This window comes from Bos taurus, chromosome 24, assembly GCF_002263795.3.
Source record: "Bos taurus isolate L1 Dominette 01449 registration number 42190680 breed Hereford chromosome 24, ARS-UCD2.0, whole genome shotgun sequence".
NCBI lineage: Eukaryota > Metazoa > Chordata > Mammalia > Artiodactyla > Bovidae > Bos > Bos taurus.
This window is the reverse complement of record NC_037351.1, coordinates 24,178,916-24,195,000: the sequence shown is the minus strand read 5'-3', so window position 1 is coordinate 24,195,000 and position 16,085 is coordinate 24,178,916. Positions and strand designations below refer to the sequence as shown.

At 37.6% G+C, this 16,085-nt stretch overlaps 1 protein-coding gene across 1 annotated transcript in view; it reads right to left on the bottom strand.

Moving 5' to 3' along the window:
* The window catches only part of CCDC178 (coiled-coil domain containing 178), a 410,587-nt gene that overhangs the window by 1,207 nt on the left and 393,295 nt on the right, over positions 1-16,085 (bottom strand). The window lies entirely within an intron of this gene.

Sequence of the window (16,085 nt, the reverse complement as noted above, 5' to 3'; positions counted from 1 at the left end):
TCTACTGTGTAAAAGAAGTATTCACTTTTGTTTTGGCTTTTAAGAATATTTGCTATGAATGTGCACTCTGGTTTTCAATATTGATTCGGTCTGCTGCCATTCTAAATGCATGTTATAACTGAGCCATAATACATATAAGTGGTTTTCTGGGTAATTATTACATGCCTCATCCCTCAAGTGCTATTCATAGCCTCTATACCAAAGGCTAAATTGCTTTAATTACCCAAGAAGTGAAATAATCCCTTAAAAGGTCTGGCTCTGGATATCTCAATGCCATCATGAACACATTTGCTAAATAGAGACACGAAGGCTGTACTTGAGCACATATAAAATATTCTTAAGGAAACTAAGTGAATTTTAACAGGTAATTCCAACTTAGATATATGGTAAGATATAGCTTGATATTTATTTTTTGATGATATAAATACTTTTCTACTTAATTATAAAATGACATTTATAAAACATTTTCCTTTAAGACTAGAAACATAACCCTGAGAACGGAGATTTTAAGTAGGAGAAGAACAAAACACTGAAAATCCATCTGAACAAAGCCTAAAAAATAGCATCCTATTTTAAAGGATCTCAGAACTGGATTCAGTCAAGTTGTATGAGAAAGCATGTCCCATGAGAATAGTCAAAGATAATAGAAACACTTGTCAGAAATGAGAATAGCATAGATATACAGAATAGTGAGCCAACAAATGACTTAGGAATATATTTGTCTTTTATTGTAGAAGATAACCATGCTTTTAAGTCATTGCAAGAATCTGTGTCTTGATTATGAAGACAGCACGTGAGTGTGATAATGGTGGCTGAGTCTTGATCCCTGAGGGTTAAAGAAGCGAAAATTCACACATAATTGCATTTTGTGATCAGCACTGATAACTTGCATAGGTCGATGTGCAAAAAGGAACAAGGTCAATGGATTTACTATCCATGTTTCCTACTTCAGACATTTGTCAGTAATCAAAATTTGGCTCTTGTACAGTATATCTGAGATGTGTGAATCTATATATAGAAACACACACAATATTGTAATCAATAGACAGGCAAATGGAGAAACAATGAATCTAAATCTTAATTTTGTATGATAAATCTAAGTAGGCTAAATCTTTCTTTAATAAATAGCTAATTACAATTGTGATTTGCATAATAAAACGCCAGTTTGCATTCTGTTAATCTTCAATTAACGTTACGATTACATTCCTGATGGTAGGAGTGCTGCTAAGGTGCTCAAAGAGTCCATCTGCTTAAGTTAGTAAACATTTCTTTCATATTGTATTTTCATTGTTGGTTAGGGAAGCAAAATTTTTTTCATGATGTTACCCATTGTCAACCTAAGCCCTATATGAATTATTAAGGAAAAGAAGCCATACACTTTTGAATGAATGACATTTGAAATAAGATTTATATTTCTGTAAATGTTTGCATCAGTTTTGAACATGGTCACACTTTCAAAGTGACCTTTCATTTATTTATTTTTTTTGTTTGTTTTTTTGTTTTTTTGGAGGTGGATCATGAGTTTGTTTCTTTCTTTTTTTGTCTTTAAACTTTACATAATTGTATTAGTTTTGCCAAGTATCAAAATGAATCCACCACAGGTATACATGTGTTCCCCATCCTGAACCCTCCTCCCTCCTCCCTCCCCATACCATCGCTCTGGGTCGTCCCAGTGCACTATTATTTTATTTTTATCCACTTTTCTTCTTTTGCACCTTGCAAACTTCATAATGTACCTATTGTGTCTATTAATATTATTTCTTGATTGATATGAAAGAAAAAGGTATTTTATAGTCTATTCCTAAATTTGGATCCTATTCCTGTATTAGTAACAGTTCCTGTGTGTGCATCCAGTTGCATCAGTCGTATCTGACTCTTTGCCACCCATGGACTGTAGCACACCAGACTCCACTGTCCATGCGATTTCCCAGGCAACAATACTTGAGTGGGTTGCCATTTCCTTCTCCAGGGTTCTTTTTCACCCAGGGATTGAACCTGAGTCCCCTGTATTGGCAGGCCAGTTCTTTACTACCGAGCCAATAGGGAAGCCCTATTGTGAGCTATTTTAAATAACCTATTAAAAGTATTGGTTGTTCAGTTCCTCAGTCATGTCTGAGTCTTTGCAACCCCATGGACTGCAGAACTTCAGGCTTCCCTGTCCTTCACCATCTCCCAGAGCTTGCTCAAACTCATGTCCATTGAGTCGGAGATGCTGTCCAAACATCTCATCCTCTGTCATCCCCTTCTCCCCCAGCCTTCTATCTTTCCCAGCATCAGGGTCTTTTCCAATGAGTCAGTTCTTTGCATCAGGTGGCCAAAGTATTGGAGTTTCAGCTCAGCATCAGTCCTTCCAATGAACATTCAGGATTGATTTCCTTTAGGATTAACTGGTTTGATCTCTTTCCAGTCCAAGGGACTCTCAAGAATCTCCAACACCACAGTTCAAACATATCAATTCTTTGGTGCTCAGTCTTCTTTCTACATTAAAATGTATGTAGAAAGAAGACTGAGCACCAAAGAATTAAATGTTATTAAATTATTATTAAATTAAATATTAAATTATATTAAAATGTATATAAGACTGAGAAAAAAAAAAGGCTAAGTTGTCCCATGCAAATATTGACAAGAAACAGTGAAATCAGAATCATTTTCCTTTCTAAAACCTTTGGATCAGCTTTATTTAGGAAATGGTTTTCAGGAGTGTTTTTCTTAAACAACTTTATATATTTAAATTTTGACCACGCCTGTGGGATCTTAGTTACCCAACCAGATATCAAACTCATACCCCCTGCCATTGGAGGGCAGAGTCTTAACCACTAGACCATCATGGAAATACCTTTTGGAGTGTTCCTAGTAAGATACTTGGTTGCTATGGGTGGAAGCAGAAGGAGGTGGAGCTTCTCAAGTGGTAGATACTCAAGAGCATGGGCGTGAGGGGCAGGGAATGACATTTGAAAGGACAGAGAGGCACACACTTTGCAGACCAAATAAAACTTCTGCAGGTTAATGATTTTTTTTTCCTCCCTTGAAAGACACTTATAAAGTTGCTTTAGACCTCACAGTCCCAAGGGCAAGACAGAACTTAACTCTGCAGGTCTGTAATGTGACGTGCAATTAATGCTCTATGAGCCGTTTGCCAGAAAAGAGTTCAATGGTCATCAGTTAAAACACTGCGATGATAATTTCAATTACTCGCTAATTTCTAGATTTGAGAATATACGTTAGTTTTAAGTATGATTACATTCCTTTCTGAAGCCTCAAAGGGGCTGACAGTGAAAATCTTTGTCACTCGACTATTCAATGGGATCATTCTGCTACAGGAAAACAACAGAAGTAAGGACCAGTTGAACAGAAAAATATGATTTTTCAGGAATGTGTTTTGGGTATAGGAGCCCATTTTTTTTAAAAGGAATGCACTGGCAAATTAGTGACTAGCTGCCCTAATCTTTATTAGAGACTTTATTACATTTCATCAAGAAGGAATCACTGATGTCATCTTTTAACTGAAGCAGGCAAGTTAAAAAAAGAGATCCTTTCAAAGAAACCCAACACAAATAACTCTAAAAGGCGTGCTCCCAAGCCTAGAGGATTTGGATGGGCAGGGAGGGAAGTTCATGAAGGAGGGGATGTATGTATACATAGAGCTGATTCACTTTGTTGTATAGCACAAACTAACACAATATTGAAAGCACTTATACTCCAATTAAAAAAAAAAGGTTTGATACTTCAGTTGTTTAATCCTTTAGATCAGTGTGGGGCCAGTGTGCTTGAATAGCAGCTGGGTAGCGGGGACAGATGTCTCCAGAGGTCTGAAAAGTTAGGTCACACTATAAAATTTAACCCCAAATTTGGCGCATTCCAAAACTTTTGAGGAAGTAGAAATATGAAAGTCAAGTCATACTATGTCCGCTTTGCTTCTTAACTCTATGCTTGTGTTTTGCTTTGGTGTGATCACATTAATGAATGAATGTGCCGCAGAAAAAAGACAAACTGCCTGAAGGTTAACCTCTTAAAGATTAACCTCTTAAACCTTCTTAAAGGTTAACAATTAACCTCTCTCCAAGAAACTACCACAGTGACCTGAATATAGTAAGTCCTTAACAAATGCTTATTGGGGTTGATAAGAATTAATCCACTCAAAACAGGAAGATTTCTGTTCCAATTACCATCCCATCCAGTGGACCATGTGTGTGAGTGCTCAGTTGTGTCTGACTCTTTGCAACCCTGTGGACCTGTAGCCCACCAGGTTCTTCTGTCCATGGAATTTCCCAGGCAAGAATATTGGAGTGGGTTGCTATTTTCTCCTGCAGGGGATCTTCAGCACCCAGGGATCAGAACCCTTGTCTCCTATGTCTCCGTGCATTGGTGGGTGGATTCTTCACCACTGTGCCACCTGAGAAGCCCCCAGTTGACTGCACAGACAGAAAATGGGGACTCTGCAAGGATGGGTTCAGTAGGTCTGCAGATCTTTTCTCCTAACTTAGTAAATGGTTTGAGCCTCATGATTGTTTGAAAAGTCATTTGCCCTGGAGTTTCCCAGGAGTTAAGGTGTTAGGTTTATTTGTGAGAACACAAAGAGCAGAGTGATCCACCGGGTTTTTTTCTCCCACACTGACTTCTTTTGGAATACTACCATACGTGGCCTGGACTCCACTTCAGAGGCAGCAAAGACAAGACATAGACACAGAGCTCAACAAACATACCACTTCCAGATCAATCTTCACAGCTCTCTAAGTGAGGTGCAATCACTGTAAATCTTTTTTGCGGTTGATTTATATTGCAATTAAGGCAGAGAAGAAGCACACACAAGGCCAAAAGTGGAAAACTAGCACCCATTTTTCATGGAAAGTTTTTTCCCCTATAACTCAGAGCACAAGAGAGTATTAGGGGGAAAAAAAAATTACAAGGAAGTAGTCACACTCACTAACATGATATGGGAGAATGCTAAGTTATCTGTGTTTTGGGTTTAAATGTATATATTTCAGGTGATTAAAAAAGCACCTGGTGAATTATCTTGCAGCTTATAAAAGCAATATTTCAGCTTCGCTGTTTTTTATTCTTTATTTTAATCAAATTATCTCCCAAAGCATTTTGACTGAAGTTTATTAAGGCAATGCAGCTATTAGTGCTTTGCAGTGCACTCTTGCAAAGTTAAGTAAGAGACATGACTTTTTCTATGCATACTGATCATACCTTCTGAAGGTCTAAAAGAACTAAAGATTGCATAGCTGAGTGGTTTTGAAGAAAGAAAATTGTTACTTTGTCTTTTTTTTTTAAGCAATGTTATTAGATTTTTGGCGGGGGAGCATTCATAAGAAACATTATATTGCTAGATTTTAACTAGTATTTCGGATATCATCAGATTTCCAAAAAAGTAAGTTAGAAATTGAGAGACCAAAGCAGCTGCAGGTGTTCGTGTTGGCATGGAGGAAATTGGGAGGAGAATTATGAACCTTCGGTGGATAACCAGCCTGCCTCTCAGAAAATGTGGTGTGATTTGTTTATATTAACCAGAAAAATAATCATATCTTTGACAGCATGAGGGCTTCCCTGGTGGCTCTGATGGTAAAGCGTCTGCCTGTAATGCAGTAGACCTAGGTTTGATCCCTACATGGGGAAGATCCCCTGGAGAAGGAAATGGCAACCCTCTCCAGCGCTCTTGCCTGGAAAATTCCATGCATGGAAGAGCCTGGTAGGCTACAGTCCATGATATCACAAAGAGTAGCACACAACTGAGCAACTTCACTTTTGACAGCATAGCAAATGATGAAGAGAAAGCGATGCTTTAATTTTTGCATTTAACATATTAACAGTTTAAAAAGAGGACTATTAATCCTAAACCAATATACTTGAAGGGAAGAAAGCTTCAGTTCAGTTCACTTTAGTCACTCAGTCATGTCCGACTCTTTCCGACCACATGGACTGCAGCATACCAGGCCTCCCTGTCCATCACCAACCCCTAGAGTTTACTCAAACTCATGTTCATTGGGTTGGTGATGCCATCCAACCATCTCATCCTCTGTCATCCCCTTTTCCTCCTGCCTTCAATCTTTCTCAACACCAGGGTCTTTTCCAATGAGTCAGCTCTTTGCATCAGGTGGCCAAAGTATTGGAGTTTCAGCTTCAGCATCAGTCCTTCCAGTGAATACTCAGGACTGATCTCCATTAGGATGCTCTGGTTGGATCTCCCTGCCATCCAAGGGACTCAAGAGTCTTCTCCAACACCACACTTCAGAAGCATCAATTCTTCAGTGCTCAGCTTTCTTTATAGTCCAACTCTCACATCCATACGTGACTACTGGAAAAACTATAGCCTTGACTAGATGGACCTTTGTTGGCAAAGTAATACCTCTGCTTTTTAATATGCTGTCTAGGTTGGTCATAACTTTCCTTCCAAGGAGTAAGCATCCTTTAATTTCATGGCTGCAGTCACCATCTGCAGTGATTTGGGAGCCCTCCAAAATAAAGTCTGTCACTGTTTCCACTGTTTCCTCATCTATTTGCCATGAAGTGATGGGGCCAGGTGCCATGATCTTAATTTTCTGAATGTTGAGCTTTAAGTCAACTTTTTCACTCTCCTCTTTCACTTTCATTAAGAGGCTCTTTAGTTCTTCTTCACTTTCTGCCATAAGGGTGGTGTCATCTGCATATCTGAGGTTATTGATGTTTCTCCCACCAATCTTGATTCCAGCTTGTGCTTCATCCAGCCCAGCGTTTCTCATGATGTACTCTGTATATAAGTTAAATAAACAGGGTGACAATATACAGCCTTGATGTACTCCTTTTCCTGTTTGGAACCAGTCCAGCTCTAACTGTTACTTCCTGACCTGCATATAGATTTCTCAAGAGGCAGGTCAGGTGCTCTGGTATTCCCATCTCTTTCAGAATTTTCCACAGCTTGTTGTAATCCACACAGTCAAAGACTTTGGTATAGTTAATAAAGCAGAAATAGATGTTTTTCTGGAACTCTCTTGCTTTTTTGATGATCCAGCGGATGTTGGCAATTTGATCCCTGGTTCCTCTGCCTTTTCTAAAACCAGCTTGAACATCTGGAGGTCTATCCAGTTAGGGGAAAAAATTCATGTAAATTCCCCACAGAAAGAATGATTAAGCTTTTTGATCTTGCTAGATTCATGAAAAAACAAAAATCTGTGGGTAAACATGGACTCCAAAGCTTTTTTGAATTACAATTACCCATGAGAATTAATGTTTTCTCAAATTATTCCTATAAATAAAATTGAACACTACTTCATTTTTGTCTATTCCCGTATGTATTTGTAATTTAATTAGCATTAATTTAATCCTACATGTGCTCTTCTTCTAAGAGTACAATGTTTTTATACTGAGAAAAACCAAAATGTCCTGTGGTCCAAAATTTGGTAAACATTGAATATCCTATCGCAGTTTTTTAAGAGTTATAAAGCACAACAGCATATTAAATGATCTCAGATACACTGCAATTAAAAATAGGAATCTGTTTAACATTTTAATATCCAGCATTTCAGAAATTTATTGTCCACTTGATCTTTTACCTGGTGTGGAAGTGTTAGTCACCCAGTCCTGTCCAACTCTTTGTGACCCCTTGAACTGTAGCCCACTAGGCGCCTCCATCCATGGAATTCTCCAGGCAAGAATACTGGAGTGGGTTGCCATTCCCTTCTCCAAGGCATCTTTCTGACCCAGGGATTGAACCTGTCTCCCTCACTGCAGGCAGATTCTTTACCGTCTGACCCAGGGAACCCTGGGTCACAAAGGATATATTATGGAAAAACTACTGGTAATGAGAAAACAATTAAGTTGAAAAATGAGACCTTGTGCTTACATTTGAACCCCCTTGTAAGTAAGTACAGTGTACATTAACTTTACCTTTCTTTATTCACTCAACAAACACTTACTTGTACTTGTTATGTCTAAGGCACTCCCCTCTGGTACAAAGGCAGATATTGTGGTCAGAAGTAAAGAAGTAGCAAACGTTTTTCAGGAAAAGTTCTTGTCACTACCACCCTCCCCTCCAGCTCTTAAGTCAAAGTATAAAATACAGTTTGGCTTCAAGGAATATGGAAATCGCAGTTTATTGCAGTATAGAATGAGATATGGCCACAAGGAAGTGTCATTTTTAGAAGGGAAATAATACACTTCTAGCTGTGAAATCTCTTGAAAGAGATGCCCTGTAACCTGGACCTTGAAAGATGAGGCAGGAGACAGAAAGGCATGGGACCTCCTTAAGGATCATTGAATAACTGCTCCTGGGAGTTCTAGATGATAAAGCTGAGGTGGATGAAACTGGAGCCTATTATACAGAGTGGAGTAAGCCAGAAAGAAAAACATCAATACAGTATACTAATGCATATATATGGAATTTAGAAAGATGGTAACGATAACCCTGTAAGCGAGACAGCAAAAGAGACACAGATGTATATAACACTCTTTTGGACTCTGTGGGAGAGGGAGAGGGTGGGACAATGTGGGAGAATGGCATTGAAACATGTATAATATCATATAAGAAACGAACTGCCAGTCCAGGTTTGATGCAGGATACAGGATGCTTGGGGCTGGTGCACTGGGATGACCCAGAGGGATGGTATGGGGAGGGAGGTGGGAGGGGAGTTCAGGATGGAGAACACGTGTACACTTGTGGTGGACTCATGTTGATGTGTGGCAAAACCAATACAATATTGTAAAGTAATTAGCTTCCAATTAAAATAAATAAATTTATATTTAAAAAAGAAAAAAAAAAAACTGAGGGGAGTTCAGTTTGGAGCTATATTACTGAGGGTCTTGAATGGTACACTGAAGGGTTTAGGTTTATTCAAGGGCAAATGTGGGAACTTTTTTTTTTCATAGCAATTGTCAGATTTTAATATTCAAGAAAAATTAAGTCCATCGTACACATTAAAAACATAGGAAATTTCATGCAGACATGAAGCTTCCAATTCAGCCTTTGTTATTTACCAACAAGGAAATGGCAACATCAAGGCTAAATTAGTGAAGGGGTGTTAAATTCTACTGAAGAAGGAAGGGCATGGCAACCCACTCCAGTATTTTTGCCTGGAGAATCCCATGGACAGAGGAGCCTGGTGGGTTTCAGTCCATGGGGTCACAAACAGTTGGATACAACCAATGCGACTTCATATGCATGGGTGTTGAGTTCCATATGGGCTGGACATGTGCTTTATCTTGTGTATTACATGACCTGACATCCATTCATCCATCAATGGGCACTTAGGTTGTTTGCATTCCTTGGCTATTGTAAAGAACACTACAATGAACAGGAGAGTACAGATATCTCTTGATGAAAACAGCTTCATTTCCTCTGGATGTACCCAGAAATGGGAGTGTCGGATCATATGGTAGTTCTATTTTTATTTTCTTAGGAATCTCCATATTGTTTCCATGGTGGCTGTACCATTTTACATTTCCACCAACAGCGCACAAGGGTTCCTTTTTCTCCACATTCTCTCCAGGATTTCTTTTTTAAAATTTATTATTAACTTACTTTGGCATATGGGATCTTAGTTCCCCAACCAGAGATTGAACTCTGCAGTGGAAGTTCAGAGTCTTAACCACTGGTCCGCCAGGGAAGTCTCATCTCCAGCATTTTTTCCATATCTTTTTGGTAATGGTTTGCTAATACTTTGTTGAGAATTTTTGCATCTATGTAATCAAGAATACTGCACTGTAGTTTTCTTTCATAATAGTATACTTACTTGGTTTTGGTATTAGAATAATGTTGGTCTCATAAAATGAATTTGGAAGTATTCCCTCCTTTTCTTTTTTGGAAGAGTTTGAGAGTTTGAGAAGGACTGGTATTAATTCTTCTTTAAAAGTTTGGTAGAATTCACCAGTGAAGCCATATGGTCCTGGACTTTCCATTGTTGAGAGGTTTTATGTACAGATGCACTCTCTTTACTAGTAATGAATCTATTCAGATTTTATGTTTCTTCATGGTTTGGTTTTGGTAGATTGTATACTTTTAGGCTCCCCAGGTGGCACAGTGGTAAAGAATCCTCTTGCCAATGCAAGAGACATGGGAGATGCAGGTTTGATCCCTGGGCTGGAAAGATCTCCTGTAGTAAGAAATGGCAACCCACTCCAGTGTACTTGCCTGGGAAATTCCATGGGTAGAGGAACCTGGCAGGCTACAGTCCATGGGGTTGCAAAGAGTCAGACATGACTGAGCACGTGCGCGTGCACACACACACACACACACACACACACATATTTCTAGGAATTTACCCATTTCTTCTAGGTTGTCCGATATATTGGCATGTAATTTTTCATATAATCTCATGATCTTATGTATTTCTGTGGTGTCAGTTGTAATATCTTCTCTTTCATTTCTTTATTTGAGTCTTCTTTTTTTTTTTGGTGAGTCTAGCTAAAGGTTGTTCGATTTTGTATATCTTTTCAAAAATAACAGCTCTTAGTTTCATTGATCTTCCCTACTGTTTTTTTAGTCTCTATTTCATTTATTTCTGCTTTGATTTTGTCATTTCTTTCCGTTTACTAACTTTAAATTTACTTTATTCTTTTACTAGCTCCTAGTGGTCCCACCACTTCATGGGAAATAGATGGGGAAACAGTGGAAACAGTGTCAGACTTTATTTTTTGGGGCTCCAAAATCACTGCAAATGGTGACTGCAGCCATGAAATTAAAAGACGCTTACTCCTTGGAAGGAAAGTTATGTCCAACCTTGACAGCATATTCAAAAGCAGAGATATTACTTTGCCAACAAAGGTCCATCTAGTCAAGGCTATGGTTTTTCCAGTGGTCATGTATGGATGTGAGAGTTGGACTGTGAAGAAGGCTGAGCGCCGAAGAATTGATGCTTTTGAACTGTGGTGTTGGAGAAGACTCTTGAGAGTCCCTTGGACTGCAAGGAGATCCAACCAGTCCATTCTGAAGGAGATCAGTCCTGGGATTTCTTTGGAAGGAATGATGCTGAAGCTGAAACTCCAGTACTTTGGCCACCTCATGTGAAGAGTTGACTCATTGGAAAAGACTCTGATGCTGGGAGGGATTGGGGGCAGGAGGAGAAGGGAATGACAGAGGATGAGATGGCTGGATGGCATCACGGACTCGATGGACGTGAGTCTGAGTGAACTCTGGGAGTTGGTGATGGACAGGGAGGCCTGGCATGCTGCGATTCATGGGGTCGCAAAGAGTCGGACACAACTGAGTGACTGAACTGAACTGAAATGAACTGAGAGGTGTAAAGTTAGATTGTTTGTAACTTTTTTTCATAATGTAGGCATTTATTGTTATAAATTTCTTTCTTTGTACTGCTTTTATTGCATCCCATAAATTTTGGTATATGTGTTTCCATTATCATTTGTCTCGTTTTTTTTAAATTTACTTTTTGATTTCTTCTTCAATCCACTGATTTTTCAGGAATATATTGTTTAACCTGCACATATTTATGAATTTTCTAGTTTTCTCTTAATTCCAGTTTAATGCCATTGTGGTAGGGAAAATGCTTGATATGATTTAAATCTTTTTAAATTTGTTAAGACTAATTTTGTGACCCAAATTATGTTCTGTCCTGGAGAATGTTCCTTGTTTCCTTGAGAAGAATGTGTATTTTGCTGCTGTTGAATAGAATGTATATATCTGTAGGTCCATCTTCTATAACATGTATTCAAGTCCAATATTCCCTTGACTGATTTTCTCTGGTTAATCTACCAATTTGCTTTTTTCTTCCAGCAAAGTTTCTGTGTACTGATCTTCAAAGCAGTCACAGATTACATGTTTCTTGAGGGTAGAAATTACATTTTTTCAACTTAACATATTAGAACCTAGTCCACTGCTTGGTTTGCAGGCACTCAATACAGATTTCCTGAATTGAGTTATCATTATTACTGAATAATTAAGTGGGGTAGCATTTTTGCATTTTGGTATTTTGATTGTTAGTATTTCTTTTTTTTTAATTTTAATTGGAGGCTAATTACTTTACAATATTGTATTGGTTTTGCCATACATCAAAATGAATCTGCCACGGGTGTACACGTGTTCCCAATCCGGAACCCCCTCCCACCTCCCTCCCCATACCATCCCTCTGGGTCATCCCAGTGCACCAGCCCCAAGCATCCTGTATCCTGCATCGAACCTGGACTGGTGATTCATTTCTTATATGATATTATACATGTTTCAATGCCATTCTCCCAAGTCATTCCCCCCTTCCCTCTCCCACAGAGTCCAAAAGACTGTTCCATACATCTGTGTCTCTTTTGCTGTCTCGCATACAGGATTATCATTACCATCTTTCTAAATTCCATATATATGTGTTAGTATACTGTATTGGTGTTTTTCTTTCTGGCTTACTTCACTCTGTATAATCTGCTCCAGTTTCATCCACCTCATTAGAACTGATTCAAATGTATTCTTTTTAATGGCTGAGTAATACTCCATTGTGTATATGTACCACAGCTTTCTTATCCATTCATCTGCTGATGGACATCTAGGTTGCTTCCATGTCCTGGCTATTATAAACAGTGCTGCGATGAACATTGGGGTACACGTGTCTCTTTCAATTCTGGTTTCCTCGGTGTGTATGCCCAGCAGTGGGATTGCTGGGTCGTATGGCAGTTATTTCTTATATCTGTCTATTGTACTGTCTGTAGGGAAGAAGGCAGGACCAATGGTACCTGGAGCAGGAGGAGTAGCTTGTTCAGAGGAAATCCTTAGGGATGAGCTCTGGACCATGGAAGAAAGAGATAAGGTGAGAAATCTGATACTTTTTAGGTTTCAATCATGTACTCTCGAAAGGGTTGAAACATCCAGTTAACATAATAAGAAAAATGTTATTCTCCCTTGGGTGTAGCCTAGGGGAGACATAAAGAAGAAGGTCCTTACAGAGTTTATTTGTATACATACATATTTTTTTGTGTGTGTATACTTGCTCATTCAAATATTTTGTTCATTTTTTGGGGGGGAAGCATTTATTTATTTAATGCTGAGTTTGGAGAGCTTATTTTTAATGTATATTCTGTATACAAGTCCTTATTCCAATATAGCCCTTACAAATATATTCTCTTGCTTTTTGATTTTAATAACGTCGTTAGAAGAGCCTAAGTTTTGCATTTTGATGAAATTCAATTTATTACTATTTCTTGCTATTTTAGTGTTGTGCCTAAGAAATATTTGCCTATTCCAAGTTCATAGTTTTTTCCCTATGCTTTCTTCTAGAATATTTGCAATTTTAGGTTCTATACTTATGCTTATGATTTATGTTGCCAATTTTTACATATTGTCCAAAGCATTAAATTTCATTCATTTGCATATAAATATACAATTTTAACAGGCACTTCCCAGGTGGCACAGTGGTAAGTTTGCTGGCCAATGCAGGAGACACAAGAGATGCTGGTTCAATCCCTGGGTTAGGAAGATCCCCCAGAGGAGGAAATGGCAATCCACTCCAGTATTCTTGCCTGGGAAATCCTATGGACAGAGGAGCCTGGCAGGCTACAGTCCTTGAGGTTGCAAAGAGTCAGACATGAGTGAGCAACAGAACACACACACACACATGCAATTTTAACAGCACTGTTTTTTTTAAAAAAAGACTATTCTTTATTCACCGAAGTGTCTTTGCAGCTTTGCAAAAGATCACTTGCCAATAAATGTGGGTATATTTCTGTACTTTCTATTTGATTTCATTGATTTATTGGTTCATCTTGATCCAATGCCATGTTGTTTTTGGTCACTGTGGCTTTATCAAAGATCTTGAAGTTAGGTACTAAGTCCTTCAAATTGTATTCTTCCTTTACAAAGTTCTATGTTCTATGTCTGTATAATTTGGATTTAGTGATATTTACATGGGCTTCCCTGGTGGGTGGCTCAGTGGCAAAGAATCTCTGCCAATGCAGCAGACGCAGGTTTGATCTCTGGGCTGGGAAGATCCCTTGGAGAAGGAAATGGCAACCCACTCCAATATTCTGGCCTGAGAAATCTCACAGACAGAGGAGCCTGGTGGGCTACAGTCCATGGGGTCACAAAAGAGCTGGATACAACTTAGCAACTAAAAACAACAATAATAACAATATTTTGCACATGTAAGACACGTGCAAAAACATTTGAAAAAACACTCAATGCTACCAAAACTTTGAATTACAATTTCAAAATTGCATGAAGAGTGTCTGGCAAATGGAAAACAGACATGAGCTTCCATGGTTAGAGGTTAGAGGAATTGAATTTTACATATTACAACAATTAATAACTCTACATTTCTTGGCTTAAACTTCCTCAGAAATTATTTACAAATACAATAAAACTCATTTTTGAAAATATTATTTTTAAAAATTTAAATTTTAAAGGAAGCTTGCATATTGTCACTGACAAACAAATTTAAACTAAAAGATATTAGAATTATCTATTATGGGAATAAAAATGCTTTGCTGTATTGTAAAAGGTCTGAAAGTATCATTTTAAGAATTTTTTCCAGAATATAATGGTTCTTCAGTTCTGAAACATGTCCATCTAATGTACTCTTAATAAAATGATTTACTATACTTTGCTATTTTTAGTGTATGGCTTTGCTTTTGCACCACTGTAAAACAAGGTCATTTTTTCTTCTTATAGATTTTTTGCTGCTTCTACTGTAGGACAGTTGGGTGTCTAAGTACTACAGTTTTATTTGTTTTATCAAAAGAAAAAATAGTCTGTGAAACTAGGTTTATTAATATCGCCAATAGCAATTGTCTACAATTCGGTCATCGATTTATTCTCTTTTATTTGGTTAATACCTATGTCAACCTATTCCTGAAGGCTGCTTTAAGGCTCTTTGCTGGTATATAATCTAATTGAAATTATTCTGCCTTGTGGGATAATCTAGGGATATCATGAGATAATATCGTAACAGTTTAACTGATCGCATTCAACATTTTCTGCATCTACCAACTGACTTAGCTTGGAAACGCATAGAGGTAATGGTCTTTAGCCCAAAACTACACGCTTGATCTTTTTAGGCAGGAAGTCATACTTCCAATAGAAGAAGTACCATCTCATGTCAACAAACTTCATCAATACCTTGGGCCATTTGTCTTGCAAACACAAGTCCCTAAGAACCTTGCCACTGGGAAAACTGTAGCTTATTTTATTTAATAATAATAAAGGACAGATATTTATCCCTTTCCTAAACTCATCTTTGTTACCTGGAAAGATAATCAGTCACCTGGCTTGACTTAAAAATGATAAATAGAATGCCCTTTTAGAAATACATTTAATAACAAAAGAATAGAATTTCTTTATCGCTAGTACACATTGAGATACTTTATTTTCACTTGTCTTGCAAAAGATTGCAGTCACATAATGCTTCACTTAATTTTTGCAACCTTGAAATTCTTATTTCACCGGGCTATTTTCACTCTCTGAAGTTTTGCCATTGTATATTTACTGTAAATAATGAGCTCATGAATAAATGTGAACTGGTACATTTTATTTACACTTAAATTCTAAAAAATGTTAATTTATAAACTTCCCTTTACATATATCTCATGACTTTTTGATTTTACAGAATTTCTTGATTCTTTTTCTAGCCTTAAGGGCAGACTTGAACCAGGAAGATTAATACACAAGAGACCTCCCAAATATTATTTTAAAAAACAAATTGTCCTCTACCTGCCTTTTAAAAAATCTATTGCCTCCAGGGCATATCTTATAAAAAAATAAAAAGATTTCTTCAAGTAGGGAAAAACTGAATCTGATATTGTTCTTAACACTGTCTTATGTATCTATTAATTAGTTCAGTATAAGATTATTTCCTGGATATTAGTTCAGAGAATCCTTTGATAAAGCTGCCCCTTTTATTCATCAAATATTTATAGAGAATCTATTAAAATGATGCCTTCCAAGAATTCTACAAGGTATAATTCTGAATAAATCATGAACACACACAAAAATTAGGGACTTATGAAGAAACTATGTGTATATCACATAGACATGTTATAGGCATACATCACATAAATGCTGTAGGTATGTATCTGACTTGTATGTCAAGCAACATGCATTTCACATTGTGTTTGGTACTGTGGGAATATAAAGCTGAATATGGAATTATTTTCAAGGGTCTGGATCTATTTGGCCAAAGAAA